Raw genomic sequence first — 17,503 nt, 5'->3', positions numbered from 1 at the left:
ATGTTTGATAGAGTTTGCCTGCGAAGCCATCTGGTCCTGGATTTTTGTTTGTTGGAAGATTTTTAATTACAGTTTCAATTTCATTATCTGTGATTTGTCTGTTTATATTTTCTAATTCTTCCTGGTTCAGTCTTGGAAGGTTGTACTTTTCCAAGAATGTGTCCATTTCTTCCAGGTTGTCCATTTTATTGGCATATAGTTGCTTGTAATAGTCTCTTATAAACTTTTGTATTTCTGTGGTGGTGTCAGTTGTAATCTCTTTATCTCTTTTTTCATTTCTAATTTTATTGGTTTGAGTGCTCTCCCTTTTTTTCTTGATAAATCTGGCTTAAGGTTTGTCAATTTTGTTTATCTTCTCAAAGAACCTGCTTTTAGTTTTATTGATCTTTGTTATTGTTTTCTTTGTTTCTCTTTCATTTATTTCTGCTCTGATCTTTATGATTTCTTTCCTTCTACTAATTTTGGGTTTTCTTTGTTCTTTTTCTAATTGCTTTAGGTATAAGGTTAGATTGTTTATTTGAGATTTTTCTTGTTTCTTGAGGTGAGTTTGAATTGCTATGAAATTCCCTCTTAGAACTGCTTTTGCTGCATCCCATAGGTTTTGGATCATTGTGTTTTCATTATCATTTGTTTCTAGGTATTTTTTAGTTTCCTCTTTTATTTCTTCAGTGATCTCTTGGTTATTCAGCAGCGCACTGTTTAGCCTCCATGTATTTGTGTTTTTTACTCTTTTCTTCCTGTAATTGATTTCTAATCTCATAGCGTTGCGGTCGGAAAAGGTGCTTGATACGATTTCAATTTTCTTAAATTTTCCAAGGTTTGATTTGTGACCCAAAATTTGATCTATTCTGAAGAACGTTCCGTGTGCACTTGAGAAGAAAGAGTGTTCTTCTGCTTTCTGGTGGAATGTCCTAAAAATATCAGTTAAGTCTATCTGGTCTATAGTGTCATTTAAAGCTTGTGTTGCATTATTTATTTTCTGTCTGGATGATCTGTCCATTGGTGTAAGTGGGGTGTTAAAGCCCCCCACTATTATTGTGTTACTGTTGACTTCTCCTTTTATGGCTGTTAACATTTGCCCTATGTATTGAGGTACTCCTTTGTTGGGTGCATAAATATTTATAATTGTTATGTTTTATTCTTGGATTGATCCCTTGATCATTATGTAGTGTCTTTCCTTATCTCTTGTAACAGTCTTTATTTTAAAGTCTATTTTATGTGATATGGGTATTGCTCCTCCAGCTTTCTGGTGATTTCCATTTGCATGGACTATCTTTTTCCATCCCCTCACTCAGTCTGTATGTGTCCCTAGGTCTGAAGTGGGTTTCTTGTAGACAGCATATATAAAGGTCTTGTTTTTCTACCCATTCAGCCAGTCTGTGTCTTTTGGTTGGAGCATTTAATCCATTTACATTCAAGGTGATTATCAATATGTATGTTCCTATTACCATTTTCTTAATTGATTTGAGTTTGTTTTTGTGGGTCTTTTTCTTCTCTTGTGTCTCCCGCTTAGAGAAGTTCCATCAGCATTTGTTGTAAAGTTGGTTTGGTTGGGCTTGATTCTCTTGGCTTTTGCTTGTCTGTAAAGCTTTTGAATTCTCCATCGAATTTGAATGAGGTCCTTGTTGGGTAGAGTAATCTTGGTTGTAGGTTTTTCCCTTTCATCACTTTAAATATGTCCTGCCATTCCCTCTGGCTTGCAGAGTTTCTGCTGAAAGATCAGCTGTTAACCTTATGGGGATTCCCTTGTATGTTATTTGTTGCTTTTCCCTTGCTGCTTTTAATATTTTTCTTTGTATTTAATTTTTGATAGTTTGATTAATATGTGTCTCAGCATGTTTCTCTTTGGGTTTATCCTGTATGGGACTCTCTGCACTTCCTGGACTTGATTGACTCTTTCCTTTCCCATTTTAGGGAAGTTTTTGACTATAATCTCAAATCTTCAAATATTTTCTCAGACCCTTTCTTTTTCTCTTCTTCTTCTGGGACCCCTATACTTCGAATGTTGGTGCATTTAACGTTGTCCCAGAGGTCTCTGAGACTGTCCTCAATCCTTTTCATTCTTTTTTCTTTTTTCTCCTCCCTGGCAGTTATTTCCACCATTTTATCTTCGAACTCACTTATCCGTTCTTCTGCCTCAGTTTTTCTGCTATTGATTCCTTCTAAAGTATTTTTAATTTCAGTTATTGTGTTGTTCATCACTGTTTGTTTGCTCTTTAGTTCTTCTAGATCCTTGTTAAATGTTTCTTTTATTTTCTCCATTCTCTTTCAGAGATTTTGGATCATCGTTACTATCATTACTCTGAATTTTTTGTCAGGTAGGTTGCATATTTCATCTTCATTTGTTTGGTCTTGTAGGTTTTTACCTTGCTCCCTTGTCTGTAACATATTTTTTTGTCATTTCATTTTTTTGTTGTTGATGGGTGGGGCTGTGTGCCTGTCTTACTGATTGTAAGTAATGCCTGAGGCGTTCAGCACTGGAGTTTGCAGGCAGATGGACAGAGCTGGGTCTTTGTGCTGAGATGACGACCTCCTGGAGGCCTCACTCTAACATTCCCTGGGGTCTGAGGTTCTCTGTTAGTCCAGTGGTTTGGACTCAGAGCTCCCACCACAGGAGCTTGGGCCGAACGTCTGGCCTGGGAATCAAGATCCCACAGGCTGCGTGGTGTGCCAAAAATAAAAATAAAAAAAAGCAAGCAAGAACAAAAGGAGCAGTACAATAACAAAGAATAAAAAACAAAATAAAATTAGAAAGATAAAAAATATTTTAGGAAAAAAAATATATAATTGAAACAACTGCAACAAGGTAAAATAAAACCACAACAGAAAAAGGAGAAAAAGAAAAAAAAAAGGGGAGGGGGGAACAAGCCAAAAGGAGAGAACAATAGCAAAGTATAAAGAATAAAATAGGGCTTCCCTGGTGGCGCAGTGGTTGAGAATCTGCCTGCCAATGCAGGGGACACGGGTTCGAGCCCTGGTCTGGGAAGATCCCACATGCCGCAGAGCAGCTAGGCCCGTGAGCCACAATTACTGAGCCTGCGCGTCTGGAGCCTGTGCTCCGCAACAAGAGAAGCCGTGATAGTGAGAGGCCCGCGCAGCGCGATGAAGAGTGGCCCCCACTTGCCGCAACTGGAGAAAGCCCTCGCACAGAAACGAAGACCCAGCACAGCCATATATAAATAAATAAATAAAAATAAATAATTAAAAAAAAAGAATAAAATAAAATTAGAAAAATAAAAGATTTATTAGAAAAAATAAAAATATAAATGAAGCAACAACAATGAATCAACAAGGTAAAACAGAACCCCAATCTAAAAGCAGAAAAAAGAAAAAAAAAAAGCCTTGGCTATGGGGGCGGAGTTTAGGTGGGGGTGCAACTTAGGCAGGGATGGGGTTTAGGGTGGGGCGGGACCTAGGCGGGTTGGGGGGTGACGTTTGAGTTCGGGGCAGGGCCTAGGCTCAGGACCCACACAGCCAGAAAAGGCCTTGGGTGGGGGGCCTAGGTGGGGCGACGTTCAAGCATGGGGCAGGACCTCTGCTTAGGACCTGCATGGAAGGGGAGAGGCAGCACGTGGAAAGGAGGGCCTCTGGAGTGTGGGGTTCCGGAGTTTGGAGGTAGGACTCTGAGTGAGGGTGTGTGGGTGGGGTTTAGGCCCAACGCGTTGGAGGGGGTCTCAGAGGGGGTCTCTGAGTGTAGAGGTGGGGTCCTGGGTGGGGGGGTAGGGGCGGGGCTTGGGCTCTGCTCGGCAGGAGGGAGGCTCCAAGGGCACAGGATTAGGCCCAGGAGCCCAACAGGCTCCCTGGTGCCTAAGTGGACAGGGAACGCACTGGCCGCGTTCCCTTCTGTTCCTCTGCACCGCCCCCATCTCCCCCAGGGTCTCCCCCATCACGGCTTGGACCCCTAACAGTGCGTGGGTCTCACTGGGTGTAGGAACTCCTCCCCTCCCCCAGCCACCCCTCAGGGGTGCCGGTCCTGGAGGTCTGGCCTTTACATTTGCTCCCCCTTCCCTCCCTCCCACTCCCTTTGGACCCGCCTGGCTGGAGGGGGCCTAGGTGTGCAAAGGATCAGGCCTGGGATCTCAGCAGGTTCCTGGGGGCCCAAGTGGGCAGGGGAAACCTGGCCATGCTCCCTTTTGATCCTCTGCCCTCCCAATTTCCCCCTTTGGGCGTGGGATCCCTTCCCCTCCCCCAGCCGCCCCTCAGGGGCGCCAGTCCCGTCCCGCCTCCACTTCTCCTTCCCCTTCACTCCCCCCATGCCCCACGTCCTACCCGGTCGCTGGGTGTTCCTCCCGTCCCCTTAGGTGTCCGTGGTCCCCCACTGGTGCTTGGTAGGTGCCCTAGTTGTGCAGAGACACAAATTCCACGTCCTCCTAGCCCACCATCTTGACTCCACCCCCTGGAAATTGTATTTCTTTCTTTTTTTTTGAATTTTTGCATTTTATTTAATTTATTTTTTTATACAGCAGGTTCTTATTAGTTATCCATTTTATATGTATTAGTGTATATATGTCTATCCCAATCTCTCTTCTAGGTGTTTGTTCTTTAATTCTTGTAGGTCTTTGCTAAACATTTCTTGCATCTTCTCGATCTTTGCCTCCATTCTTTTTCCGAGGTCCTGGATCATCTTCACTATCATTATTCTGAATTCTTTTTCTGGCAGGTTTCCTATTTCCACTTCATTTAGTTGTTTTTCTGGGGTTTTATCTTGTTCCTTCATCTGGTACATAGCCCTCTGCCTTTTCATCTTCTCTATCTTTCTGTGAATGTGGTTTTTGTTCCATAGGCTGCGGGATTGTAGTTCTTCGTTGCTTCTGCTGTCTGCCCTCTGGTGGATGAGGCTATATACGAGGCTTGTGCAAGCTTCCTGATGGGAAGAACTGGTGGTGGGTAGAGCTGGGTGTTGCCCTGGTGGGCAGAGCTCAGTAAAACTTTAATCTGTTTGTCTGCTGATGGGTGGGGCTGGGTTCCCTCCCTGTTGGTTGTTTGGCCTGAGGCGACCCAACACTGGAGCCTACCGGGCTCTTTGGTGGGGCTAATGGCAGACTCTGGGAGGGCTCACACCAAGGAGTACTTCTCAGAACTTCTGCTGCCAGTGTCCTTGTCTTCCTGGTGAGTCACAGCCACCCCCCCACCTCTGCAGGATACCCTCCAACACTAGCAGGTAGGTCTGGTTCAGTCTCCTATGGGGGTCACTGCTCCTTCCCCCTGGGTCCCGATGCGCACACTACTTTGTGTGTGCCCTCCAAGAGTGGAGTCTCTGTTTCTCCCAGTCCTGTCGAAGTCCTGCAATAAAGTCACGCTAGCCTTCAAAGTCTGATTCTCTAGAAATTCCTCCTCCCGTTGCCGGACCCCCAGGTTGGGAAGCCTGATGTGGGGCTCAGTAACTTCACTCCAGTGGGTGGACTTCTGTGGTATAATTGTTCTCCTGTTTGTGAGTCACCCACCCAGGAGTTATGGGATTTGATTTTATTGTGATTGCGCCCCTCCTACCATCTCACTGTGGCTTCTCCTTTGTCTTTGGATGTGGGGTATCTTTTTTGGTGAGTTCCAATGTCTTCCTGTTGATGATTGTTCAGAAGTTAGTTGTGATTCCGGTGCTCTCGCAAGAGGGAGAGTGCGCACGTCCTTCTACTCTGCCATCTTGAACCGATCTATTTAAGTAACAGGACTGAGCAACTGAAGAAGTGGGTGGCACAGCTTTTACCTATGCAGTAATTTGGGGATCCAGGTTGAAAGAGGTTCTACCATATTCAACATCATCTTTTAAGCTTATCTTATCAAGTATCTCCACTTGAGATACTTGATAGTGAGCTAGAAGGAGGAAAAAAAAGACCTGTAATCACACATGCTGGTGGTTTTATGAGCCCAGCCTGGAAGTGATGCATGGCACTTCCACTAATATTCTATGGGCTAGAATGCAGTCTACATGGCTACAACTAAGTGCTAGAAAGGCTGAAAAAGGTGTCCTAGTTGTGTGCCCAGGAAGAAGAAGGAGCAGGTGTTGCAGAGCAGCTAACCATCTCTGCCACAACAGAGGAAAGAAAGACCAGTCCTGAGAGTAACACTGGGGCTGTATAATTGGATGACCAAGTACCTCTCTCTACTGCCAGGATAAGAAGACTTGCTACTCTCATTCAGCAGAATGTAAGTGCTAGGGACCAGTGACTGTTGTCAGGTGTTTCTACTCTTTCCTTTTCAGAATTGGAATTGATTTGGTGCGAGGATAAGGGGAGAATTAATTGTAGTTTACATTAGGTATTCTAGTGATGAACATTTGTTTTTAGCCATATGTGCACAGACTATGATAGAAGAATAAAAGTCTAGAAATCCCCGATGTAGATTGGGTGTATTGACAGATGAGATTTTGGGCTGTCTCCCATTCAGAAAGTAGTGGGTATATTTTATGTAGGTCTGAGCATTTTTTACCAAGTGTGAATGGGACAAAGTGTATATATTTAGCTGATGGTTGGGCAAAGGGTAAAGTTGGGGAGGCATTTTTTAAATTGCTAGCCCACCATCAATTCCCTTGTTTCCCCCATTTTTTACAGAGCTAAAATTTTGTTTGGGTAGCCCATTCTCTTCTTCTTTTTTTAAAATATTTATTTATTTGGCTGCTCTGTGTCTTAGTTGCGGCACGCGGGATCTTTGAGTTGCGACATACGGAATCTTTAGGTGTGGCATGCAAACTCTTCATTGCGGTATGAGGGATCTAGTTCCCTGACCAGAGATCAAACCCGGGCCCCCTGCATTGGGAGCATGGAGTCTTAGCCACTCGACCACTAGGGAAGTCCCTAGCCCATTCTCTTCTTGACTTCAATGAGTCAGCTATGGTCATCTCATCCCCTTTTTCTGCAGTACAGCAAAGGATACGTGATGCAATTATAGCCGATGAAACATTAGGAGAAATCTGCTGAATGGCTTCAGAAAAAAATTTTTCATTACTAATAAAAGGAGACTCATGGGGAAAAAGAAGTCTCTTTTTCCATTTGACCTTGTTCTGCATGTGCGCAATACGTGGACCGATGCCAACACTGTGTGACCGTGAAGGGAGCTGGACTGAGGCTAAGGCCACAGGAACAGAACAGAGCCAAAAGATGGAAAGAACCTCAGCTGCAATCCCAATGTCTTTAAGCCACTAAACTAACTGGGCTTGGAAACACCTAATAAGAGGCTGCAGACTTCTTATTACATAGAACAATGCAATTTCATTAGTGTTTAAGATATTTTTGAGTCAGGTTTTTCTGTTACTTTTAGTTGAAAACTTCCTAACTAATAAGATCCTTTGTGTTATCCAATCCAAACATCTCTCGTCATACATGGGGAACCTAAGGTTTAGTGCCTTGTCATAGAAAATACACTGTCTATATCTGATAAGTGTGTACTTTCCTTTGTAGACAAATATAATCCTGGGAGCACATGTCAGTAAAGAATGTGTGTGTGTGTGCTCATGTGTTTCATGAGGGTGATAAATTTGGATGGGTCCATCTACATTTTCTCAACCAGTTCTCCTTGTAACTGAGAACATGTATTTGATATCCAGTTGACTGGGGTCAATGGTAGAATGCTTGGTTATGAAATGGATTGAAGTTATGTCAGCACAGAACACATTGTCCTGGACCCATTAAGATGCTGGGCTAAACGTCAGAAGTTTATGCTCACTCTGAAAGTAAAAGAAAAAAACTGCATTATAAGCCCTGTAACATGGAAGGAATTGAGAATTCTCCTTCAGGTTCTATTTTACACTCACTCTATTTCTTTTTTTTGAATTTTATTTTATTCATTTTTTTATACAGCAAGTTCTTATTAGTTATCCATTTTATACGTATTAGTGTATATATGTCAATCCCAATCTCACTCTATTTCTTTGGACCAATAAGTAGCAGAAATAAAGCTTTGCAGATGTGGGTGGCTTAACATGGTATTTTAGGATTCAGTGTTTGTGTTGGGGTTTTTTTAGCAGCTGAACATTTCCTATGAATGTTTCTGGAGTTACTGCAGATCATTTTCTTCCCACTCTATTATATTATACTCCACTTCCACCTTTCAATTATTGTGAATATGTAATGATGAAAATAACTACTATAAAGAATGCATTGACTTTTTATATCTTCTTTCCAACAAAGAGAAAAATTCATGCTGAGCTGCAGGGAGAACAGGGTAGCAGCTGCGGCCATTTCTCAACAGGCAAAGATGTATGGACCATTTGAAAAGAAGCAGTTTGTCCTCCTATTTCGGATGAAATGGGAGGGAATGTGGATAGTAACCATCTTGATGTTCCACAACTGCACCTTCACCCCCATTTTTAACATGGGGGTTCTCCTAACTGAAGGTGTAAAAAGCTGAGAATGACAAAAGCAGTGTTCCTTTGCTTTTCCTTCTTTCTCAGGAGTTAAGGATCTTCAAGAAGGTGATATTGGCAATAGCATGGATTTGCCCAGCCTTGGGCAGACAATGCAATAGTTTTACTCTTTGAGGCAGGGCATTAATTGAGTACAATCTTAGCTCACCTTATTCTCAAGAGATGGATCATTCTGGAAGCAACATGGAATTTGGAATCAGGAGACCCGGGACAAAGCCCCAGCTCGGCCATGTATGAGCTTAATAACTTTGCTCAGGTAGCTTCACCTATCTCTGAAATTAAGACAATAATAGCCAAATTATTCTTTCATTCATTTCTTTATTTTCTCATGTGGATCCTCTTTCAGAACATTTGAAGCAGATTATGAAAAAGTATATGTGCAATAATCACCTGAGGCTGATGAAACAGAAATAGAAAAGCAGAACAAAGAAAAAGGAGAAAGCGTTCTAACACTAAAGGTTGATATAATAGCCATAAAGATTCATTACATTAGAATCTGAGGTTCCTAGAAGCCAGGGCATGAAGGGAAAAATGAGGGTACATATACTGGGTTTTCATTAAGGAAAGTGAACGTCAGTTCCTCTGAGGACATACAGCATTTTCCTGGCACTGCATTCTACAAGAAATTGAAACCATATAAGGAAAACAGTGCCAAACTCCCAGGGTTGTTAAGTGCATCAAGTATATATAAAAGCCTTTATAAATTGCAAACTATTATTTAACACTAATTAACACATAAATATTGATTAAACCTACTTCCAGAGATAAGTTGAAAGCAGAGAACAGAGTTTTAACGTCTTACTCTTTTTTAGTGGAAAGAATTTCCATAACATACTCTATACTTTCCTATCTTCCTCTCTTCTAGAGCAGAACACACAGGGCATAATATCACTTTTAGAAGGGATTTGAGAGTTCGTGATTATAAATATCAATGATAGTAATTTGCAGTACATATAGGTATAAATATAGATGTGAGAAAATTATGTGGCATATAGGGATGAATGGAAAGGACTCCACCAATGAGTCTGACACTTGCTTTCTAGGGAAAAAAATCACCAATATTTGTTTGCTTTTAAACAATTTGACTCTCATAAAGGTGGAGTGAAAAATGTGCAGCTGTTGACCCTTTGGGCAGCGTAACACAGCTGCTTTTCTATAAAACTAATTAGAGAACTAAAGTTGAAGCAACTCTAACCTTTGGGCCTTCTCCCCAGTGATTTTCTCCCCCGCAGACAATCTTCACAGTCACTGTGTCTCTTCCTCCTCAATGACATTCAAAGCATCATTCTTAGTTTCTTGATCACAACTCTATGGTCCAGGAGTGTCTCCTTGTCAGTTCGTCATTCCTCTTTTACCTCATGTACCCAGTTTGAGGATGCAGTGTGTACAAGGAGCATATCTTAGTACTTGAAGAAGTTGTCCAAGGGCAAAGGGTATAGTCTATTCCAAAGCCTGTTGACAATATTAGCAAGACCTAACAGTTGTATATCAGTTTAAAAGCTCACAGAATGCTTCTGTTACTAAACTAAACTTGGGTCCACTCGCCCAAGTGCAATGTACTGACACTGAGTTGTGTGTGGTGAAGGAAAGTGCAGTGTTTATTGTAAGGCGCCAATACAAGCAGAATGGGTAGCTCAGTGGCTCGTGCTCAGAAACCCGAACTCCAGAAAGGGTTTCAGCGAAGCATTTTTAAAAGCCAGGTGAGGGAGGGGCATCGCAGGGTATGTGACCAGCTGGTGCCCAATTCTTTGATTGGTTGGTGGTGAAGTAACAGGGTGGTGTCCCAGAGGTTAACATTATCAATCCTTAGGCTCCAGTAGGTCTGGGAGCTACATACTCATGGTCATCAAGTAGTTAACTTCTTCCATTTGGTGGTGGTTTTAGCATATGTAAAACAACTCAGGAAATGTGTATCAGATACTATTATCTAGACACTTCAGAGAGGAGTTAAAGCAGAGGACTTGGGGGGAGGCGTCTGTCCCAGAAAGCCCCCATAGAACCCTACTCAGTTACACTTCCTTATACATAGTTCCATTCAATCTTCGCAATTTCTCCATTTTGCGGATAGAGTAAGACATATCTGAATTTGAATCTTGTTTCTGCTCCTTATTAGCTATGGGAGCTCTGGCAAACTATTTAATATTTTTATGAATCCATGTCCTCACCTATAAAACAGGAATAAAGACTGAATAAGGTAATATCTGTGACATATCTTCAGAGAGTCAGACGTAGAGCAGGTACATAATAATGGAGATTATTATTGTTGCGTTACCTGAACAGAACTCTTGTAGCCACAAAAAATTATAAGTTACATATTAAAATGCTACAATATTCTTGAAAGTCACAGTTGTGTTCTATTAAAATCTTTCCTCAGGTAATATAATTTTCCTAGTAATACTTTGATCCATAGTTTGAATTAATGGACAACACTGGTTTAAAAAGAGTCCCCAAACATAAACCTATTTCTTCAGAGTAAACCATAAAATCTTCTAGGACTCTTCCCATGAAGCTGCCAAAAGGTGATTAAATCAGTGAGAAGAATTTCTGTCTAAAGCCAGCATTGGTTTGTGCTCTGTACTCAGTAAATACAAGGCAGCTACAATGCTCCAGGACTATGAATTTTAATCCCTAATATTTTCATATTATAAGAACCTCAACCATTGGTGCACAAAGGTCTTTTCTTATTTGATTCATCCCAGAGACATCAGATTATTTTCTAGGTATCTTCTAGGTTAGAATTACCAAAATAGCCCAGCCTCTTCAGGCTGGTAAATTGTTTAAAGGCGATTTATCTGAAAACAAGCCACAGTTATTTTTCAGCGGCCTCCTAATGTGCTGAGTCTTTGTCACTAGTTACTTCCATTTCTAATAGCACACCTCATTCTAAATGGCCAGCCCCGGCCTTGAGAAAGTGCACTAACTGTGGCCACCATGTCTGCTGATATAGCCCAGCTTTTCAGCCAGCACTGGGTCAGACTTGGGGAGCACTTTGATCTTTTCACTGAGAGGCACATGGTCTCTTTGTCAAATATCACCAGTGGCACTATTTCACAAGTTGTTGTGCCCAAGTTGGCATGAGGACTGGACAGGAGTTAAAATTCAGAGTCAGGGTTAGGTGTACACAAGCAAACACAGAGAGCCGAACACGCCAGTGCCAAAAGAGAGTTGTAATACAGGGAGCAATATAAGATACAGAGCCAGAGTCCAGTCCGGGGTCAGAGAGAAGAAACAGGCTGCACAGCAGCTAAAACTGCCATCCCCTTGCTAAAGCTGTTCATATTGGACCACCTGCAAGTATAGTGACTCACGTAAAGGGGCCCGCAGTGTCTCACAGACGCCACTTACAGCAGAGATGGTTCAGGATGCAAAGAATTTGAACTACCGTTTCAAAGCCTTGCTATGTTATCAGGTAAATACACCTAAAACTCGTTGGCTTAAGGCCAGCTCAGCCAATGGTAAAGTCACTGATTTGTATATGAAATGAAATATTCATTTCATTTTTGATATAACCATTCCAACCAATTTTGGAAATTTTTGAATTCTAGTAATTTTTTTTTTTAATTACTGGTTTTGACTCATTTAAGGATGCTTAGCCAGCTTGTCTAAGCATTCTTTCGCTTTAATGTCATATTTTTAAAACATACTCATGGTAACTTTATAGATGATTCATTAAATGCATCCTTTGTGAGTGTCTTGCATTCCTTAGTGAATACTTTTACCAACTGTATAAATTGATTAAAAGTAGATTAACAAATACCTTGCGTTTGCTCCCTTCTAATGAAGGATTGCTGTTTTGATGATAATAAAGAGAAGATCTGTTATGATTGTATTATGTAGATGTCAGGAACAATGAAGTGCAATGGAGGATTAAATTCAATGGAGAATTAAATTAAATATGAGATTAAGTATAAAATCACAGTACCTGGCATATGTTAGCTACTTTGTTAATACTAGTTCTTTTTAGAGAAATGAGAAATTTATTCTCATTACCAAACTGACTTGGTTGATATTTCATATACCTCAGACTCGCCAAATTTTTGCTAACTTTTCATTTCACGTGAAATACTACTAGTCTTGTTTTTTATGATATGAAGAAGTGTGAAAGTAGATAAAGAAATATTCTTTAAAATCTGTGTGGTTCCAGTTTGTTCTATTTATTTCCCTAACTCCAATTAGAAACAGCCTCTGGGTAAAGGAGCTATTTCCACTTGACCCTGTACTGGTTCCAATGTTCCTAATACTAAACCTCTAACCTTCTGTCTTCTCCCTGCTGGCCTCTGTGAGCAAAAAAGGGAGGTATACCAGATGTTCCAAGGCTTGCCTCTCTCCACAGCATGTGCTGTGGGCAAGGAAGCCAAATCAGTTATGCCCTAATGCATTCTTTGCTTGAGCACCTCTGTGAGGTAGCTGGCCAGAGGAAGAGGCAGAGAATAAAGAGAAAAGAATTAACAAGACACAGGCTCAGAGTGTGTGAATGTGGAAGAAGAAACTGGAATTTATTAGAATGAAAGCATTCAAGGTGAGCAGAGAGAAGGATCGATACATAGTTCTAGTTTGGTGAAAGAAAAAAATATGGCTTTATTTGCCTACATTTGCTTCCGCATAATGACAAAGGCACGACATATCGGTCGCAAATATCTATGAAGAGAAAGAATGGAGAGAATCAAAGTGTACGTTGGGCAGGGGAGCTTGGGCGATATAAATCGGTGAGATAACCTGGGCTTCAGTGGGAGAAGAGCCAACTGTTGGCGCATATATTTGAAAAAGGTTAAAGGCATGGAGAAATTCCAGTTAACTGTTGTTAAGTATCAAAAGTGCAGTACTGTGTATTCAATATTAGAACAAAGTCAATGGTGAGTCAGAGTCTAAAGAACAAAACAAATCTGAAAGGTAATTAGTAGACACAGAAAGACGGGGGGAAAATCAGTGCAGAAATAGGATTAAAGATAAAATAAATAATGGAAACAAATGTTGGGGGGAAAATGTATAAAAAGTGACATAAAGAGGACTTAACTACTATATTGTTTTCTCCAACAGAGATAAGCTTTTAGCTTTTAAGAAGAAAGTTTTATACCTTCTCTAGATTTTGCCCATATAGGTCTCTTAGATGTCACAAGTCTCTCTGTTAGTTGTCGACCCAATGGTCATTATGCCTTTCCTACATACTAAGAGAAACAGCATTTTGAGTGGCAGAGATCTGATATCAGGCAAGGTAGTATCCTGACTTAGCCCCGGGGAATGAGCCATTATTGGTCTAGGTCATTTATAATAATCTCGTTCCCTTCTGTTAGTGGGTCTGGTCCCAAAGTGGCATGTGAACCAGTTCTGGTCAATGAGACATCAAGGGAAACCTGGTATTTCCCTTCTCGCCTCAAAAGTAGTGTACAGGAACTTATCCCTTCCTGTTTGTGATACCAATGTAAAGACATAATGCCTGGAGATGTGGCAGCTATCTTGAAACCATGAGGCTACAAATACAAAAGGATGGCAAAGTAGAAGGGTAGAAAGAGTCAGACTCCTGGTTGATCCCATTTAATAGTTGAGTCTATTTTAGCAACTGCCAACTACCAGATGTGTTACATGCGTAAGCCATAATTTAGCTGGATTTTCTGTTATTTAAACCCAAAAGCATTTAGTATCTCAATCATATCTGGACTGGGCAATCAAGCTATAACCTTCATTGCATCTTTTAGGCTTTAAAAGAACACATTTGTTTAGTAGTTCAGGAAAGTATTTTAATAAGCCATCTCAAATTAACATATTTAAAAATAATTTAGCACATTGTCTTGTTGTCACAGATCCAGAGAACTTAAGCATGACAAGTTGTTCTACCTATTTTCATGTGTTATCACCTTCTACTGGGGATACAAAAAGAAATATACAAGAAAATTGAAATATGAGTAAATTGCAGTGAAAACCTAAGTATATGAATAAATACAGATAAATAAAATAACATTGCCATGTTGACTCCTGATTAATCAAGTTAACTAAAATTTATTTAAGTATACATAAAGTCTTAGAGAGCAAGAAGGCCATAAATATGCTTTTTTTTTTACCTTGGGAACAAAATAGAGGGTTTGAAAGATCTAGCGGTGATCATTCAACTAGACAGCAGCAAGCAGGACTAGAATGTAACCCTTCCTTCAGGCCAAAGCCTTTCTGTTCCATCATACTGGCTTCCAAAGGAGACATAGAAACACTGTCATAATTATTAAAATCTGTTCACTAGAAAGCCATGGCCAGATGTGGCCTCACCTGAAACGCACCTCTTCTTGGTCTTCAATTCTTTCCTTATTATTTCTTGCTCTTTTTCTTATGCATCATGCTGATATTTCTTCTTTTTTCATTTTTCTTTCTTATTTTTTCCCTATTTTATTTGTTTCTTCTATTCTGATGACCTCAACTTTCCCTTCCCTCTTCTTCTGACTACCCATTCTCATTTTACCTACTTCCTTTCACTCTTATCTCCACTCTTCCACCAAATCCTGGCATCAAGTCCCCTATCCACTCATCCACTTTCTCTTCTGAATATAAACTCATAGGACTTTAGCAGCTCATTTACTTTCCTTGGTTCTTTTTATTTATTTTTGCCTGGTTTCTTTGGTATAATCTAGTTTCATTTGTAAGCCCTTCTTTTACACATGCTTTTAAAAATATAATTCTAACTTCATAATTATTATTTTATTCAGTATATCCTGTCATTTTCCTATGTTAATAGAGCAGTAATAGTCATAAGGACCTGGACCTGGCACTCTAACCGATGCCACTGATGACCTGTAATTCCACACTCGGACCTGCAGACCTCTGCCAGGGATGGCAAATAAAGATTGAAAATACTGACGAGGGTGGTGAGGAGAAGCAAGCAGAATCCAAAGAGGTAAGAGAGCAGTGAGGAAGAGAAATAAAAGAGAAGAGCAAATAAACAGCATTATACCCTACTATTTCAGAGCCCTATTATTTCACATACACACACACACAGGCAAGCTTCCAGGTTGTTAAGATGGACTTCAGGAGGAAGACACAGGGAAACCCAAAATTAAGCATCTGGCTTATTTTACAAACCAGACCTGAAGAGGTCAGTGCTAGGGCTGAAAGAACCTGGGTTAAAGGTTAAAGATAAAGGAGACACTGGTCAAGGTCTCTGCAGCGTTGATCAACCTGTGTTGCCAAACTGGAGGGTTCTTTTGTAGTGTCATTCGTCCACTGTGTTTGAGGAGGAGGAGGACATTGGACAAACAGCAGGGAGAAGGAGAATGTTATGAGATTAACAGATGACTTGAACACATAAATTACATCCTTTAGAAGAAAGGCTCAATGCTCCTAACTTTGCCGTGATTACATGTTTCATTGGTTTGCAATTCTATAGTAGAAAACTCTCTCTTTTGAAAATGGAAGTAATGTCTTTTGCTGCCACTTTCCCCGTGTTCACTCCACCACGGAATTTGTGTACCTTATTATAATTAATTCTACATGATAGGAAAAATATTTTCTTATAAAAGAAGTTGCCAAAATGATAGAAATAAAAACACATTCATTTAAAGTAGAATAATTTAAAATTGTGTCTTCAGCTTACTCAGGGAATGAAAAGAGTTATTTTGAATATTTCTTATGACTCTTCCTGACCCTTGAGTCTTTATCTGTGGGTCCTTTTGGGTGTGTTGTTTGTTTATGTATAAGGAGTGCTTGAAGAAGGAGAGGTGAGGAGAAATGAAAACTAATCTCTGTTCAATTGCTAACCAAATAACTATGCAGCCCATATTTCCATGGGCCACCCTTGCCTGGATCGAAAATTGAGGAATATGGTGATGTGTTAGTCTCCTAGGGAGGCTATGACAAATTGCTACAAATTTGGTGGCTTAAAACAATAGAAACTGATTCTCTCACAGTCTGGAGGCCAAAAGTGTTAAATCATGGTGTTGGCAGGGTTGGTTCCTTCTGGAGGTTCTGAGGGACAGTTGTTCCTTGCCTCTCTTCCAGCTTCTGTTGGCTCCTGGCAACCCTTGGCATTCCTCGGCTTGTAGCTGCCTCACTCCAATCTCGTTCTCTATCTTCACATGGCTTTCTTCTCCTGTGTCTCTGTGTGTGTCCAAAGCGCACTCTCCTTTCTCTTATAAAGATACCACTTTTCGGATTTAGGGCCCATCCTAAATCCAGGATGATTTCATCTTAGAACTTTAACTAATTACATCTGCAAAGACCCTGTTTCCAAATACAGTCACATCCTGAGGTTCTGAGTGTATATGAATTCGGGGGGGGGGGGGACACTATACAACCCACTACAGGTTATAACAGCAATTCTTAAAATATGGCTCAGCACAGACTAACAGATTTGCAAAAACTCCAGTTCAACCACCTTTCCCATATCCTCCTAGTCCAGCTTAATGAAGCCTCACCAGAATGCATCCAAAACACCCTGGAATGTCCCAGACTGACACACTCGCTCCATCCCACAGATGTCTCCCACGTGAGTGACGTGGCGTCCTATTTATCCTGCCACCTGTGGTCCCATCGAGGCTGCTCCCCTGCTCTGCTCTGATGGATGCCTTGGTGAAGAGGGTGAGAAGGAGCTTTTCCGTCCTCATGTTTATCAGAACTTTAAAAATTTCCACAAACAGTGAGCTTTGTGTACTTGCACTTTAGGTTAATTAGAGCTGACCATAACCTGACTGAAATTCAAACATTCTGGGTCAAAAGTTCTCTTGAGTCAACTACTCAGAATTATTCCTCCCACTGACCTCGTCCAGTGTGTCCCCCACTTTCCACGTCCCCCAACTTTCCTACGTTTCTTCCCTTTCCATTCCATATGCTTCTAAGACTAAGGAGTGAACCCAGTAACCTGATTTCTCAAGGTGGGGCTGCAGGGAAGGAGCCCAAAGCCTAAATGTCCCCTCATCATTTTTTATCTCCCTCAGGTTCATTTGGCATTTACATAAAGAGATTTTGTTTGTTCTCTGCTGAGACCTTCCATTAAAAAACAGAAACATCGCTGTAGACAGATTTCCTAGTTCTCTTCTCTCTGCAACAGAGAATATACAAGAATATATCCCACTTGTTTATATTTAGGGAGCATTTAGTTACAAGGTGGTGTAAATAAGATTGGTATGAGAGACCTACCAGCTGGCTATTTTAGACTGAGTTCCATTG

The 17,503-nt window shown here is 40.9% G+C and overlaps 1 long non-coding RNA gene across 1 annotated transcript; it reads left to right on the top strand.

The window, feature by feature from the left end:
* Positions 1-11,662: 11,662 nt before the first annotated feature.
* Positions 11,663-17,009, top strand: LOC137751747 (uncharacterized). Its single transcript, XR_011070939.1, has 3 exons — positions 11,663-11,768; positions 15,078-15,236; positions 16,813-17,009. It is a non-coding gene; the product is annotated as an uncharacterized lncRNA (long non-coding RNA).
* The last annotated feature ends 494 nt before the right edge of the window (positions 17,010-17,503 follow it).

This window comes from Eschrichtius robustus, chromosome 18, assembly GCF_028021215.1.
Source record: "Eschrichtius robustus isolate mEscRob2 chromosome 18, mEscRob2.pri, whole genome shotgun sequence".
Taxonomy (NCBI): Eukaryota; Metazoa; Chordata; class Mammalia; order Artiodactyla; family Eschrichtiidae; genus Eschrichtius; species Eschrichtius robustus.
Note: the sequence above shows the minus strand (reverse complement) of the source record. Positions and strands in the feature narration are given on the sequence as shown.